We start from the raw sequence: 17,264 nt of genomic DNA, 5'->3' as shown, positions 1-17,264 counted from the left end.
ATGAATTGTATATTATGAATACACTAATGGTGGGTAACGAATCGCAATCAATGCCTTTTGTTATCTTTGATGAAGGAATCTACCCTATTTACAAAATTCAATGCAAACTTTTCCGCCATCGTCTCTGAAACCATTGCTTAAATATATGCACTCTATTCAGAACGCACGGCTGCTAAAGCCGATTTTAACTTCAAGTTTGTATTTCAAAAGAATGAGAGTTTTAAATACGGGAACCGATGGAAAAAGAGACATCGGATTGACCGTGTGAATCAGAATAAGATGGGCCAATGAGCGATCTTATATTTGGTCCCTGGAAATTAGGGTGATCCTTAATTTTTTCAAGTTTTTAAATTTCTTTTTAAACCCTAGAGTTTTTCCATTTGGCTAGAAGATAATTTGTGAAAAAAATGGACATTTTGGTTGCAGCGTAAGTTTCGATATTTCGGTATTTAAAGGCTTCCGTGTCTCTATCGTCGGATGTTTTTCTTTGAAAACGCCTGGTCGACCCGAAAAAGGTAAACAAACGTCCATCATTAAGGGGTAGGAGTCACAGAGGCAGTGTGTGTCACTCCGATCCCCTTATATAGCCGTGGTGTGTCTCCGACCGGAGGCCTCTCTTTACAGATCGGGGGCGGCGAACGAACGCGCTTTCGGACGGTAGGACACACCGTATCTATCGGAGTCTCATCGCAGGCTGTGAGCCGTTCGTAATAGGCCCAATAGGCCAATGTTAAGCGTAATCATTCGTAACAATGATGATTAATAATGTGATGAAATACGTCGCACTAAATCCAATTAATACCAAGAATCTCACCCAGGAAGTTATAGTGAAATTAATTCAATGAAAAAAAAACATGCAAATGAAGCATTCTTGCGCAACTGTAGTAGATATTGTTATTGAGTGCCTACGAATCCTATGGTGTGCATCAAGTATTCCTCGTAAGCTTACGAAGGGAAACTGCAGTCACGCCTTATTCATTTCTAACAACTTAGGTTGGGTAGGTATTTTGAATAATAATATACGTTCCTGTTCCCGTACATTTCTATTGAAACAATCGATTCGAAGCATTATTGCGGTTGTTAAAGTCTATTACTGCCACGCGGGGTCCAATGTTCAATAGTTCATAAAGGCATATTTTTTATCTCCACTCTTTTGAATTTCCCTAATGAGAACTTACCATAAACACCAACATTTTTTAAAGATTTTCAATCAGAACAATTTTCTTCTGGGTGGAAAATCTTTCGCGTGCTTGCTTAGCGCCGGTTTCATTATCCATTTGATCTTGGTTCAGTTTTTATCAGACTGCTACAACCATTTTGATAGTATTTATCAAACTGAATTTAGGAAAGTGATTGTGTTATCGTTACAAAAATGTTCAATGTTCCATATGAAACTAAAAGTTCGATGAATTTCATCAGAAACTGTTTTTTTAACTACACATTTATTTCAGTGTGGTACATATTTTGGGTGTTTTTCGGGCATACCTGACCATAATGTCACTCTCGGATTTTTCTATCGTTCTTATGTATTTTACAACGACACGTTAGACGTATTTATAGCATCACTTAAAATTTCTTTCATTTCTGTCAGTTGGTTTCCGGGACATCGTACCGGGAGTAAACAAACGCCTATCGCCCCACACGCGCCCTATCGCGACAAAGCTCCAATGTACTACTGTCTGTAAAAAAAAAAGCAACATACGCGAGTTTGAGGAGCTCTAGCGTTTAAACGAAGCAATCAATTTCAATGCAACAAAAATCATACGAAAGAGAATTTATTTATACGTTGTATCATGTACTTTAAAAAATCTTCGGCTGAATAGCATTACCTGTACTTAATTTTTTCTCAAAACAGTACCCGTTTTTTGCGCGTAAAATCAAGTTGACCAACTTTGAGCGCTTGGCATTCCCGTAGTTTTCGTTTCTTTAACTTGCAATTTTGATATAAAGAAACCACATCTATTATTAGCAGTTTGCCGAAAACAAATTTTTTATACCACAAAAATTAACGGAGTTGTTATAAACAAACCTCACAAACGCAAACCTCTGCCAACTTCGAAACCAGTATGTTCGTGCCGCGACTCGCGTTTTGTGTTTCATTTTTTTTAAGGACAATGAAGGACCGACATAATGGAAGGCCATCGCAAGAGCTATAACACTGTGTACGGAAAAGCGACCAAGTAATGAGCGCTTAGGCAATAAATTTCGTTTTTCTAATGATATTTACAGACATTGTTGATTAATATTGCACATGTGATCACGATGACTATTTGGTACCCAAATATTTTCTATTTTCACCCCTACATTTACCTGTATATAACTCAACAAATGGAACTCAATTATTAAAAATCTCTCAAATTTATGTTTCTTATAATATCCAATTCACCCAGTATACAGGTACGACATTTCAAACCAATTTTTCTAAAGTTATATATATGTATTCTCCGGCAAGGGCGCAGCTAAGAATTAAGGCTAGGGGGGTTTAGGGTGTTGAACTGATACCAAGGGGGTCTGGGAGGTTTGAAATGCCCGCTAAGGCAAGCAGGAGGTATGGGGGGGCACTCCCCCAGAAATATTTTGAGGTAAACGATTCAAACTGGTGAGTTTAATGGCTATCTGCGGGAGAGTTTTAATCCACTTCACTATTCTATAATTAATTACGTATAGTAAGTACTTACTCTATAGTAATATTATTCAATTAAGTAAAATGGATTAAAATTATAAATTCTGAGCTCTAAGTGATAAAAAATTATTATTTCGGTAATCCGTAGACGTAGTCTTCGCGCAACTGAACAAGCTTCGGCAGTTAGTCCGGAAAAATAAAAAATCTGGTTCCACTATCTTACTCCGTTTTTTTTTTTTTATTCTCCACCATTAGTAACAGTCAACTCTCAACAAAGTAAGTCAACAAACCCTTGACTACCACAGTACATAGTAATCTTTCCGTTGATAAAAACGGCATTGCCCACGAAGATACGAAATTACGTATTTCGTAGAAATCTTAACACTAAGGGGAGGTTTATCCCCCAAAAACTTCCTCATCGCTGCCCCACTATTCCACAGAATTTTTAATATTTATTGGTTTTAATTCCATTGCACAAGGCCAATTTTACGATTTTTAACCAGAGTCATATTTTACTTATATTTATTTTTTTACTTATTTAATAATGTTATTAATTCCAAAAATCTATTACATCTACAATGCCCGCGGTTGCCTGGTGATACTGCTGCAATTTTTGCACGGATGATTGAGTAATTCAATTGGCTGTCCTCATGGCTCGAATCCATCAGCTGCAAAGTGAACTGAAATTGGCCCAATGTTCCAAAAACCTCATTTGATGTGTGCCAATAACAGATTCAAGTGACTGATACTCTGTAAAATATCCGTGTCACAGGTGAAGAAGGGGCCGGATTTACTCTGGGTCAGGTAAAATCAATCCTAAAGTCATGTCAAGTCTATAAATATTTTGCGACTTTTATGATGATAGATTATAGTTTCAGATCACCTTCAACAAGGTTGTCGATATAACCTCAGTATTTTTTCGCTTACCTCCAAACTTCTGTCCATAACTATGTGTACTCCAGGCCATAGTACTTACATTTATTGATTACAAGGACAACTCCCTCGTTCACACTAAATTAAATATTATGCCAACATTCACACAAAAAATATGCACAAACTCACGCAATATCATTCACACCTAATAATAGCGTCTCATTACTTCTAAACAACACTAATGGTACTAAATTAAATAGCCTCATTCATACTTGATTATTTACTCTCAGGCACAAAATAAAAACAATTAACTTTTTCCAGTTAATTTCCACACACCCTCAACCATACTTAACTACATACTCACATTACAATAAATTAAGTGCACTCATTCAATTTAATAAATATATAATATCATCTCACCAACTTGCATTCACACTTTAATATAAACTCTCATTCATACTAAACAACAGTCTTAATAGCACTAAATTACAAGCTCGCACTCACACTAAAAAATATATATACTCTGATATCAGTAAGAGACGCACACTCATTCACGCTTAATGTAATCTCATTCACACTAATTAATAACACTTCATCGCACTGAATTACACACACTAAAAGTATATAATACCATCTCAATTATACTTACATTCAGTGGTTAATAATTAATCACAGGATTCTAATTTATACATAGCAACACTCAACATAAATTAAGTGCTCCAATCAGTACTAACAAATACAATGTCATCTTCCTAATTTTCATGCATCCATATTCTCACTACATCATTAATATTCATTGCACACGCTTAAGAAAAACCTTACATTAATTTAGGTTAACGTAGAAAATAAAAGAATTGAGATTTTATTTCTCACAGAAACGCATATAAACTTAGTTTTCATTAAAAGAAATACAGTGACATATACAAGGTCTAAAAATTAAACAATGAATAAAATTTTCCGTATATAATTATAAAATATAATATACTATAATTCACAACTATTATTTCTCACTCTAGCAAATGAAACAGACAGGTTTTTAATCTCATGCACGAATGTTAACATTTTATTGAATATATAAACACCCAAACACGGACAGAAAAAAATACGATATTTTCCGCAGAGCAGATATAAAAAATAGGTAATTTAAAAGTGTTATCTCCCTAGTCAGACATGCAGTAAAACAAATTTTGAAATTATATTTTGGCGCAACATTAAATTATATTGATAAAAACAAAGAAGGCAGAGACATTGAATAATACCAAGTACAATGGTTTTTGTCGACGAACATAAGTAGTTAAATTAGGCAATTTAAAATTATTTATTACTGAAATAAACACTTAGATTAAATAGATAATTACCGAAGTGAAATATGGCTGTTTGATTACTTTTTCTCGAATACAATATGATGCAAATAAAAACATAAAATACATGTACGAATTGTTTAGACTGTAAGGCTTACATAATAGTTAGGCTTACATAGGTAGTTTCAATTTTTTCCGCAGAGCGAATGAAGTTAAGATACATTTGAAGTGAAACTTTTATAAATCATGAAATTTTATTGAAAATAAAAAAGTTTACACTTTCAAAAAAATGGATTGCACATTGAATTGATATACATTAAATTACATTCTAATTTTACAATATGAATTAAAAAATATTAATGAAATGGAATATAATGGATAGTTTAAAAAACTGAAACACTTACAACTGTGAACAATATAAATGAATTCGTACACATTCCGATACATAAGTCACCAACTGCATTAGCCAGCGGAAAGCCATGTAGGAAGCATCTAGTTCACCGGTTTTACATTTTGAAACCATCAATGTAGCTTGCAAGAAATCAAAGAAGTCGGCAAGTTCTGTGAATGAAAAATTAGCAGGAAAAACTGCCGAGAAAAATTTCGAAAGTTTGTTTGAAATCACCATGGAAACCTCGTTGAATCATGGCTGTCCGCTGTTACACCCCCTCTCCACGTTGAGGACGCAGTTGGATTTGAGGGGGACATGCACTACTCTACCATCTTCTATCTACGCTACCCAAGTTCTACGATAAAAAAAACAAGCAATACTTCAGCCATCTCACAAAATGGCTTCCTCCAATGAAAACTAGATTGCACTTTCATTCACACCAAATAACATACATTCACTCCAAATATATTAAACCTTCATTCACACATAACGTAACACAAGGTCATTCGCAATATAAACAACATACCATCATTCACACATACATCGATAATAAACGCTTAATTATAATAAACAATTACTTCTCATTCACACTCAATAACGCACTCTCGCTCAAACTAAAATTACGTACTAATAATCGCACTCATTCACACTTAACATCATACCATCATTCACACGAATAAAATACCTCATTCAGACTACATAATATATATACCCTTATACTCTCGAAAAAACACACCTCATTCACACATAATAAGATCCGTCATTCACACGAAATAGTATACTTAACACACATCATATAACATTCCACATTCACACAAATTAACATACATCATTCACACGAAAAAGCATTCCTAATACGCATAATATAATAATCCACATTCACACAAAATAACATACTTCATTCACACGAAATAATATACCCTCATTCACACGATATAGCATACACCATTCACATCATATAACATACCTCATTCACGCGAAAGACATACTTCATTCACACAAGAAAACATAGCTCATTTACACGAAATAGCATACGTCATTCACACGAAATAGCATACCTAATACACATCATATAATATTCATCATTCACACTAATTAACAAGCCTTATTCACTACAAATAGCATACCTCATTCATACGAAACAAAACATACCTCATTCACACGAAATAATACGCTTCACACAAAGTAACAACGCCATTCACAATTAATAGCACACATTCATTCACCATTAAACACGTTCTCTATCGCACACTGACTCAATTACTCTCATATACAGACATATATACTAAATACCATTCTCACACACAAACTAAATCCCATTCACTCATTAAAACACAAATTAAATCAAATTATTCAAAAAATACAAGAGGCACATACAATCGAAATGTGCAAAAAATACGAAAAAAAAATATAATCTAAATCTTCAGACTTCGGATCGCCGCCATTCTTCATCTCTTGAGTCTTCAAATGGGTCATATGTTCCTATCCTGTCTTAAATTCTTCACTCTTCAGTTCTTCAATTCTCAATCTACACAATTTGTTTCCTTCTTCATAATTGCTGAGTTCCTGAGTCAATTCCATTGGTCAATGTAGAGGCATTCCACGGTTATTTAATCCCTAAATCTCCTTCTTCAAAGTCCATCATTGCAAGCTGCCTCTCTCTGTCCCTGTTGATAAAAAAAATTATCCAATATACTCATGCATGAGATAGAAAGGTCACCTTGTACGGCACAAAGGTTATTATTCTTGATATGACCAAGTAGAAAAAAATAAGAAAGGATACGATTGAAAATAAAAAAGGATTCGACTTCCTAGATTAAGTTTTATAAATAGTGGAATAGTATATTAAAAATTAGAAAAAAAATATTCAGTGTCGTTGCTGAATATTATATCCCAGCCAAAAGCTTATATTATCTAAAAATATTAATTTATCATCTTTGAAAACACAATTTAAACGAAGACAAGCTTAAAAAAGGATAACGAAAATTAATTGAAAATAAACTATAGTTTTTATGTAATGGGGCTTACAGGATATCTGTTAAGAAACGTAAAAAATAAATATCTCCAGGAATAAATGAAAATGCATGGTACCATTGGACGGGGAAATTCAGCGATGATATTAGATTCGCCAAGCCTTTAGGGTCCATGTGGTGAATTAGCAAATGATATTGACGTATGCAAGGATTAACTGACATTTTTAAATCTTGAAAAAATAAATAATTTGCACTTGTCTAAGTACTTAACCACAAAAATTGGAGCGTACCTATTTGAAAAATTAATATTCACCGTTACACATCGGAAAATGTATAGAAATCAATACATTCTGACGATGAAAGTACAGAAAATTCAAATTAAATGAAAAAAGACGTATAAATAAAAGGAATGTGAGTATACTGATACTTTCAAATTTTACCTGTATTCTCGTGAATGGCGTAAGGGTCAATTTAATCAAATCGGATTTTGTGCACGAAAAATCGTTTCTTCCTTATGACACATGGCGTAAATCATCATTTTTGGTTCAAACCATAGAGTAAGTATATAATTACTCTATGTTCAAACTGATATGAAAATTATGGCTTTCTTGAAAATGAATATTAATTTCACTGTCCAGTCACAGTGCAATTATTAATATTATTCGTTAAAAATCTCTGGAAATCCGTTATCAATGTAATGCATATTCATTTAGATTTTGTCAAAAATTGCATGGTGAGATAGGTATTATAAAATATTTTCCTCCCCAATATTTTATGAAATAATATTAATTTTTATACGTCATTTAGAGTTTCATGGTACATAGTTATGTACCCTTCATGTGATTTTAAAAAAATTTACATAGTCATACTAATTTTTAATGCATCAAATTATGTCCATTAAGTGCACTTTTAAAGAATTTGACGCCAAATGAAGCCAGAATGAAATTTCTTTTCAACCACAACAAAAAATCTATTAATGGGCACCTTAAAATGTCGATTCCGAAAAAAATAGACTTTTCGGCTCAGCTCTCCGTGGAAATCGATTCTCCAGATCAAATTACAATCACGAATACATTTTTCGTCATTTTACTTTCGCAAAGGTGGAAATAATACTCTCATGACTGAACGAGAATTGAGAAAAATTGAGCCGTTCAATGAAAATTCGTACTACTCATCGTTCAATGCTCATTTTCAGCAGTAATTGACTCAGCTGACAGAGTTAATACCAAACTTATGTTGGGCTGAATTTCGGATATCCGCCCTAGGTGAATAAAAAATACTGGTGTTAACGGTAAGCGTAAGGGATACTACAGAAGAGTTGAAGAAATCGGAAGAATGATTCAAATTCTTTTACTATTATTGTAATTTCATTCTAATACTCCTTTCAATACACTCTATAAAAACGGCAAAAAATGAGGAAGTTATTAGGTCTCCGAATAAAAAACACACCATTGCCTGAAGCTATTTACGTGTCGCTACCAAGGCCCAATCAAAGCAGATCAATTGCGATGTACCACAACGAACAAGTCAAAGAAAAATAATATTACTGAATTTAACGATAACAAAATTATCCTCTCTCTTTTTTTTAGAGTTATTCACATCGCACACTTTTAAAATAATCAACGGACACAGAAAAAATGTAATTGAATGATTTTCTTACCTTTTGGCGTGATGTCACTGCATTATCACATTCCGGATTAGCGCCATTTTTTCCGACAGCGCACTGCCATAATCCTCTGCGATGACTTGCAGCTGATGAGAGAGAAACGGGAATTGAATTTACTTCCGTGGACTCACATTAACTCCATACAAATGTAATTATAATGAATGGGACGCGAGAATTGACTTTCTATTCAGCCATGCGCTAATTGTAATTGCCTATAAAGTGCATATATTACCTCTTCACGAAAATTTTAAAAGGCGATTCCTTTCGACAGAGAGGAACGAGAAGAAAAATCTAATTTTTAAAAGAATATTGAGGGATTTGTTCAGAGTGGTTAACCAAATTTTAGAATGTATGGTGATTTCTAACCTGAAGATAACTTACATTCATGTTTCAATGCTTTAAAGTAAAGTCAGTGCAAAATTAATTTTGAATTATTACCATTGAATCTATAATTCAGCAACAGAATAAGTGTTATATACGCATAGAGAGGTATTCAAACGTATTCACAATAGCTAACGTATTCACGTATGCACAATAGTAGCTATTCTAAATAATATAATGTGCATCAATAATTTGAAAAATATAAACTCAATCGGATGCAGAAAATTTAATAATAAAAGCTTAACAAAACGTACTGAACAATCCATTCCATTTTAAATCCATTTTAAATTCATTATCAAACTGAGGTTCTAAACTTATTATGTTCATAGGAGACATTGTAACATCTACTCGTCCACAAAACATAATTACATAAACCTAACGATGCGATGAAATATAAAAACCAAAACAGCATCCAAGACATCAATGGCGAAATATATTTAAAAATTTATTCTTACCGATTTCCATGTAAGGAATATCCTGGCTGATTTTTCTTCAGTTCCTGCTTCAGTAAACTGATTATCTCATTCTTCAGATGTCTTCATATCTTCGGCCACTGGAATATCTTCAGCCTAAGGAGAAAGCGGGTTAGTGCATACAAGGAAAATAAATCACCCTTCCCCCGAGGAATCGCATACACCCCAATGCAATGCACGGGAAGTCATCGTGACACACGGAGGAAATTACCACTTTTCCATCCAAGTGACACAGTTTCATCCCCGTACACTGCAATGGTTTACAGCGCATGCGAACCCTCGGTTCGACACAAAAAAAACTAAAATTAACGCCAGCTAAAAATCCTAGCCTTACTCGACGCAATGATTCATAGCCATAATGGCCCAAAAGCTAACCTAGTTTTGAAGCTGGGGTCCTCTTCACGTGAAGTTCTGATGACCTAGACCCTGGGGAGAGAGGGAGAGAATACATACAAGGAAAATAAATGACCCTTCCCCCGAGGAATCGCATACGCCCCAATGCAATGCACGGGAAGTCACCGTGACACAAGGAGGAAATTACCACTTTTCCATCCAAGCGACACAGTTCCATCCCCGTACACTGAAATGGTTTACTGCGCATGCCAAACCTCGGTTCGACACAAAAAAAACTAAAATTAACGCAAGCTAAAAATCCTAGCCTTACTCAACGCAATGATTCATAGCCATAATGGCCCAAAAGCTAACCTAGTTTTGAAGCTGGGGTCCTCTTCACGTGAAGTTCTGATGACCTAGACCCTGGGGAGAGAGGGAGAGAATACATACAAGGAAAATAAATGACCCTTCCCCCGAGGAATCGCATACGCCCCAATGCAATGCACGGGAAGTCACCGTGACACAAGGAGGAAATTACCACTTTTCCATCCAAGCGACACAGTTCCATCCCCGTACACTGAAATGGTTTACTGCGCATGCCAAACCTCGGTTCGACACAAAAAAAAAACTAAAATTAACGCAAGCTAAAAATCCTAGCCTTACTCGACGCAATGATTCATAGCCATAATGGCCCAAAAGCTAACCTAGTTTTGAAGCTGGGGTCCTCTTCACGTGAAGTTCTGATGACCTAGACCCTGGGGAGAGAGGGAGAGAATACATACAAGGAAAATAAATGACCCTTCCCCCGAGGAATCGCATACGCCCCAATGCAATGCACGGGAAGTCACCGTGACACAAGGAGGAAATTACCACTTTTCCATACAAGTGACACGGTTTCATCCCCGTGTAATGCAATGGTTCACAGCGCATGCAATACCTCGGTTCGACACAAAAAAAACTAAAATTAACGCAAGCTAAAAATCCTAGCCTTATTCGACGCAAAGATCACGGCCCTAAAGGCCCAAAAGCTAATCTTATTCACTTGCTTTCTTCTTAATGTGGTCCTCTTCTCTTGTTGTCTTCTTTCTTCTCCTCCCAAATTTGGAGGACACACGAATCGCACTCGTATCTTTTCGCCGTTCATTCGATCAAAACGCAATTTTCGCTCAATCGCGCAACGCATCGTATAAAACGCAACGTTCACACGCATATCGGGTCGCTAGTTTTCTTCGAGGTCTCATTGCTGTCTTTTCTCTACAACATCTTCCTGTAACAGAGCTGGTTAGTGCACATGAACATGAAGTACAAGTATGCAAGTCACCCAAAAAATGCATCACAAAACAAAATAATCATAATAACCCACTAAAAATTAATAAACACGGTACCTTTTTGCATGCCAACTTAAATTTTGTATTTTTGGCTTTTTCCGTCTACACTTTTCTACCTTTTGGTATTTTTGGCGCCTTTTGTAAATGTGAATTTTTTCACCATGGTCTTGTGCGAATTTTCTGTTCGCGAGAATTCTCATCCTAAAGACTCATTTATTTTATGAGTCCATAACCATATAATAACGTCATCGGATCCGATTTTACCAATAGATTAATGCAACTCATACCCTATCACACCAGTTCGTCCCTCTTATTACAAATATCAAAGAGAGGCCATATTGAAACCTTCATACTTTGATATGTACCTCATCCTGTAATGGAGCTGGTTAGTGCACATTTATATAAAATACACATTCGATGTCACCCAAAAAATACATTACAAAACAAAGAAACCATAATCACACGCAAAAAAATGCTTAACTTTTATGTACCTTTATGCCTGCCTACTTAGGTTTTGTATTTTAGGCCTATTTTTTGCCAATTTTGATACCTTCTGTATTTATGGCGCCTTTTTAATATTTCACTCTTTTCACCATGTGTGAACTTTCCGTCCACGAGAATTCTCATAATAAGACCCATTCACTGTATGGGTCTATAACCATATAATAACCTCATGGGATCCGATTTTTTATCAAGAGCTGAATTCAACTCATACCTCATAATACCAAGTCGTCCCTCTTGAATTACACTCATCAAAGAGAGAGACTTCATTTTACCATCATACCGCGGTACATATAACAGTGCTAATTAGCTTTTCTTCCGATGAACTCTGTTGGGAAAGACACAGTATATTAACAGCATGAAACAGAAATCACTGAATTGTAATAAAAACCTCAGCTATAAAAGGCCTTCTGCTCATCACTGAAAACCATCCACTTGATAGGAGATCCATCAGCCGCAAACACGACTTCCGTAGTCATAGAAACACCTTGTATCTTATTCCTTGTGTCAGTTTCCTTAATACTTAAGATAACCACACGAAATCTTTACTCCTGGTAAACGGCTGTCTTTGTCCACCCTGAAATAAATAAAAATGATATTGTAATTTTGAAGTTTATTTGTAAACTATCCGTAAATAACAATATTAATCAACACATTTAAGTTATATGCCAAATGTTTATTGCCATTTCATGCTAGTTAGTTACATATCAATTTTTTTTCAATATTTGATATGTGTTCTCGTAATTTTAATTTGGTAACAAAACAGATTGCTGTAATCCATCAAACGATGGAAAAAGTCAGCACCACGCGTTCAAAGTCCCCTTGGATAAATATTTCATCTGTTGGCTGGTTACCATTCAATTTTTAACAAAACTTGTAATGAATTGCGGTAGTAATAGATTAATTGCACAAATGTTAACAATTGTTGTGTAAGGTTTCTTAGGGAATATAGAGGTTAATACTATGATTTGTAAAAAATAATATTACCGTAAGTATTTAAAGAGGGTTTAAAATTCGGGTTTGCGAGTTGGTGCAAGATTTTACTTTAGATTCACAATGTAGAAGCTTCATAGATCGACGTGGTATAAGTAACTTGGCGGAAGTCGGCGGAAGTATCTACTTTATCTCTACGTTTGTGTAAAAAATTGGCTGAAAAAATGCTCCACCATTTTGTTATAAATCCATGGATATTGATGAAACAAAATCTTTGCAAACCCTCCAAACGGAAAATAAAGGAGTTTAAATTAAGATGGTATAACATTTTTGTCTATAATAATATTAATTAAAAACCACCGCATGAGAATAAATTAAGCTCTTTCAGAAAAAAATCGAGAGTGGTCGTTTTTCGGTAAATTTGTTCAACTTTTGCCTCAATTAAATTGTTAAAGTGAAGGAACAAGGAAGAAATAATCTTGAAGGTTATGCACAATATATTGGAGAATATATATGCGAAGTTTCTACTTCGTAGCTCAAAAAAATCGATTTTGAGGTTTTGGCCAGCTTTTTTTCGATTCTAGCTCACTGTGCTTCTGGGCCATTTACATTACATCACGTAGAATACACCCGTATGTCTCTCTTTAATCACCGTGAGCTAAGAAAGTTTTCATAAAGAAATTAAAGAAAGCAAATTATAATAGTCGAATCGTAATTCATCTTCCCATTGCAAAAAATTATTAATTCTAATCATCATTCCATTTTCAATGCGTTGGTGATACGTAATAATTGAAAAATAAAAAGCATACTTTCTTGTATGCTATGTACTAGCAATGAATACAATTTTTTTCACTGCGGTTGTAGAAGGTTTCTCAGGTAAAATGAAGGCTATTTCTATGGTCTATAAAACCATAAAATTACTGTAATTATTTCATCAAATTCTAGAAGGTTTGTTGCAGAATATGTTTCCGGAGAAATTTATCATTTGTGGAGCCCAGAGTGGGGTCTCGAACTTAATATGAGCAAATGCATGCCGATGCATTTATCGCCGAGTTTGTCCAACTTTAACCATGTTTATGGGGTGGATGTTGTGCACAGAAGGGCAACAGTCGAGGGTAAGTACGTAGGAGTTAAGATAATCTCGATCTTCTCGTGGGGAACACATAGGAGGAATATTTGCGGCATAGCCCTGAAGTAATTAGCATCCGTCAAGCGTATTGTGCGGAGATTTTCGGATGAGAAAATAAAAGAAAGGTGCTATTTCGCACTCGTCCGACCACACCTAGACACCTATGCAGCGATATCAAATGTTATCCTGTGCAGATATACTTAATCCGCGAACTGCATAAACTATAAGGCTGCGCGGTTCGTCAAAAAAATTGCTACGGGCGTACAGACAGCGTTACTCAGCTGTTAAGCGAACTAGGCTGGGAGCCGCTGGAGACTCGGAGGCCGCGCGCTAGGCTCAGATTGCTTGAACAATAGGGTGGTTTCCTATTATTTTTTATTGCGTGAATCGAAAGATTATTACTCCTGGAGTACACATTTCACACTTTTAGATTTTCAAATGACGACATCTATTTTTCGCGATTAAATGAAAAGTGAAAATTTTCAAGCGCGCGAAAACGCGACGGCTAACTGTGAATGCTGGCAAAACTCCGTGTGACGTCGTTCTGGTTCCCGCTTGCGTAATTGAGGTGACCTTGGGGCAACGGTTTAGCGCTGACACGATCCAGGATGCTAGTAGGTAGCAGAGTACCGTGCTAGCTGGTAGCGCTTGGCTTAAATAAGATTATTAATACCTTATCAAACGAAGGAAACTTTCCGACCTTTGCCAGTTTTAATTGGTGATTATTAAGACATGTTTCCCTGAGCTCTGTACCTCATGCATGCATTGGTAATCTCAGACGACGTGAAACTCCTATCCACTCGTATAGAAACTAGGTCCCTGTGACGCAATCCTGTGGATTTTCCGCATCAATTCATAACTTTTGATGAAATATGGATTTATCACTACACTTCAAAGACAAAATAACAGGTAAAACAATTGAGTTTTGAAGATGAACGGGCTCCAAAGCAGGCGACGATGCAGAAATGGGCAAGTCAATTCATGGCGACGATATTTTGGAATTTGTGCTGAATTATCTTCATCGATGAATGGGAAGAGGGAAAAACATTAACAGGAAAGTATTATGCATCGTTTTTGGAACAGTTTGTGGGATAAATCAAGAACAGCGCCCTCATTTGAAGCAGAAAAATGTCTTCCTTCAACGCAGAGTTGCACAACTGTTCAGAGTCAATAGCCAGAATTAGAGAATTTAAGTTTCAAGTATTACACAATTCACCGTATTCACCAGATCTGACCTCTGGTGATATTAATAGTTTTACAACTTGAAGAAATGACTTTGCTGACAAAAGTTTGCGTATAAAGAGGAGATCATCCCTAAAAACCAATGACTATTTTGAAGAGATCTCTAAATTATTCTTTTTGAACGGCTTAAAATGCCTGGAAAAATGTTTACAAACCTTTTTGTGGGTGAAATTAAGAAGGCTATAATGAAAAATAAGGCAATATAATTTGTTTTTATACCTTTTTCTAAAGATTTATTGAACGACCCTTGTAACTGCCTAGAGAATGCTGACTTTTCGGAGAAAGAGAATGAGTTGTGGTTGTGATATTCCAGGATTCGCAAGAGTGAAAAGAGAAGAAGGGAAGCATTGGAAGAGATAAGGAAAGTGAGAAAGCGACGATACTGAAGTTGAATAGAACAACAATTTGACAGTCAAAGGATACCACCAACATTCTAGAGACCATAACGAATTCAACGAAAAACAGCGGGCGGACATATTCCGTAACAACCTTCGTTCTTGAAGGAAGGCCTCATTTGAAATTCCCACATCTCTAAGGGCTTGTTTACACGGAACAGTGACCCTAACGAGTTAATGTATGAATGAATGAACGCGAGAATGAACACGAAAATGCATCGTATGTATAACCACACAACTTGTGTGAATGCATTAACGGAAAATAGAGCCTCTTCTAGTTTGGATTATTCATTCGGGGAAGTTCTTTTTTAATCAGACGAAGTGAAACATATCCTTTGTTTACCGCGTTACTATGGTAGATGCGACCACGAGAAGAAAATATAGGAAATTGACTGAAAAACAGAGAGATTTAAAATAGCACGCTTTCCTCGTACTATTAATGATAGCAACGGTGTCTCGATCAATAAAATTAATTGCGTAAATCGCTAGGACGACTCATTTAATGCTTATCCATTTTTATACCCTTGAATGGATATGTTACGTGAATAAATAGCCGTTGACATGGTTTTCCCTTTGCGTGACGGCGGACTTGCATTTTGTTTTGATGCGTAATATTTTTATCACCGTGTGGTGGGCATGTGGAGATGTCTTGTATGCTGGATATTTGCGATTGGTCCAATAATCAATAACAAAAACTAATTGGGCTTGGATCGCGTGGATATTCCGTCTCAACCTTGGTAAACGACAGACGGCTTCTCTTGAATGTCTTCATATCATTCCTCAGAAAGATTTACCGTCAGAAGGGAAATCTTTCGATTTTACCACGGAGCGATGATGGCGGTACGGATTTTGCAAGGATACTTTATTTTCCACAATAGTACACAGCGTATAAGGCCGCCAGGGTAGGTGATAATGAGGAAGTGTTATGATAAGTTGGAAATAAGAGAGGTCTTTCAAAAACGTTAAGGAGAAGACGGGATAATGTTATTTGCCACACCATCTACATCTGAATCTACGTACTACCCCGCAAGCCAACTAAAAAACGTGTGGCAGGGGGTGTTAGTACACCAGCCATTTGCACATAAAAAGGAAACTTTCTAACGAAAGTACGACTGGCATTTATTAAAGCCCTTTATGGTTCGGAGGAAAAACGAATTCCCATTTCTATCCTTTCGGCAAAATATCTCTCCTAATTTATCGCTTCTATCGGACCTGGAAATATGGTGTGGCTCTAATAATTATTATGTTCTCCGTGTCGCTCTTAAATATATATCCATTCTCACTAGCTCAAGCAATGTAAGCCTAGCGCGCAGCCTCCGAGCCTCCAGCGGCTTACAGCCTAATTCGATTAAGATCTGGGTAACGTTGCCTGTACGTCCGTAGCGATTTTTGACTAACCGCAAAGCCTCTCTTTGTATTTTATTCAGTTCGCGGATTAAGTCTTTCTGCAATAAATCCCATACGATATCGCTGCATATTCTAGGTGCGGTCGGACGAGTGCGAAATAGCACCTTTCTTTTACTTCCTTCTCCGAAAATCTTCCCACAATATGCTTGACGAATCCTGATTTCTTCAGAGCTCTGCATATGAATCCTGAGGGATGATGGCCTGATGAAGAGAATCGTCGAAGGACAAGTGGATGGAAAGACATGAAAATGAAGGCCCCGAATGAGTTACTTTAGACAAGTAATTAAGAGAAAGTAAAAGAAACTAAATACGTAA

At 36.0% G+C, this 17,264-nt stretch overlaps 1 long non-coding RNA gene across 1 annotated transcript; it reads right to left on the bottom strand.

The window, feature by feature from the left end:
• Window positions 1-6,621: 6,621 nt before the first annotated feature.
• Window positions 6,622-9,855, bottom strand: LOC124174182. Its single transcript, XR_006868898.1, has 3 exons — window positions 9,664-9,855; window positions 8,822-8,913; window positions 6,622-6,855 (listed from the first exon to the last, which is right to left on the bottom strand). It is a non-coding gene; the product is annotated as an uncharacterized LOC124174182 (long non-coding RNA).
• Window positions 9,856-17,264: the final 7,409 nt, after the last annotated feature.

The sequence above is a fragment of the Ischnura elegans genome, chromosome 2 (assembly GCF_921293095.1).
Source record: "Ischnura elegans chromosome 2, ioIscEleg1.1, whole genome shotgun sequence".
In the NCBI taxonomy this organism is placed as follows: Eukaryota; Metazoa; Arthropoda; class Insecta; order Odonata; family Coenagrionidae; genus Ischnura; species Ischnura elegans.
Note: the sequence above shows the minus strand (reverse complement) of the source record. Positions and strands in the feature narration are given on the sequence as shown.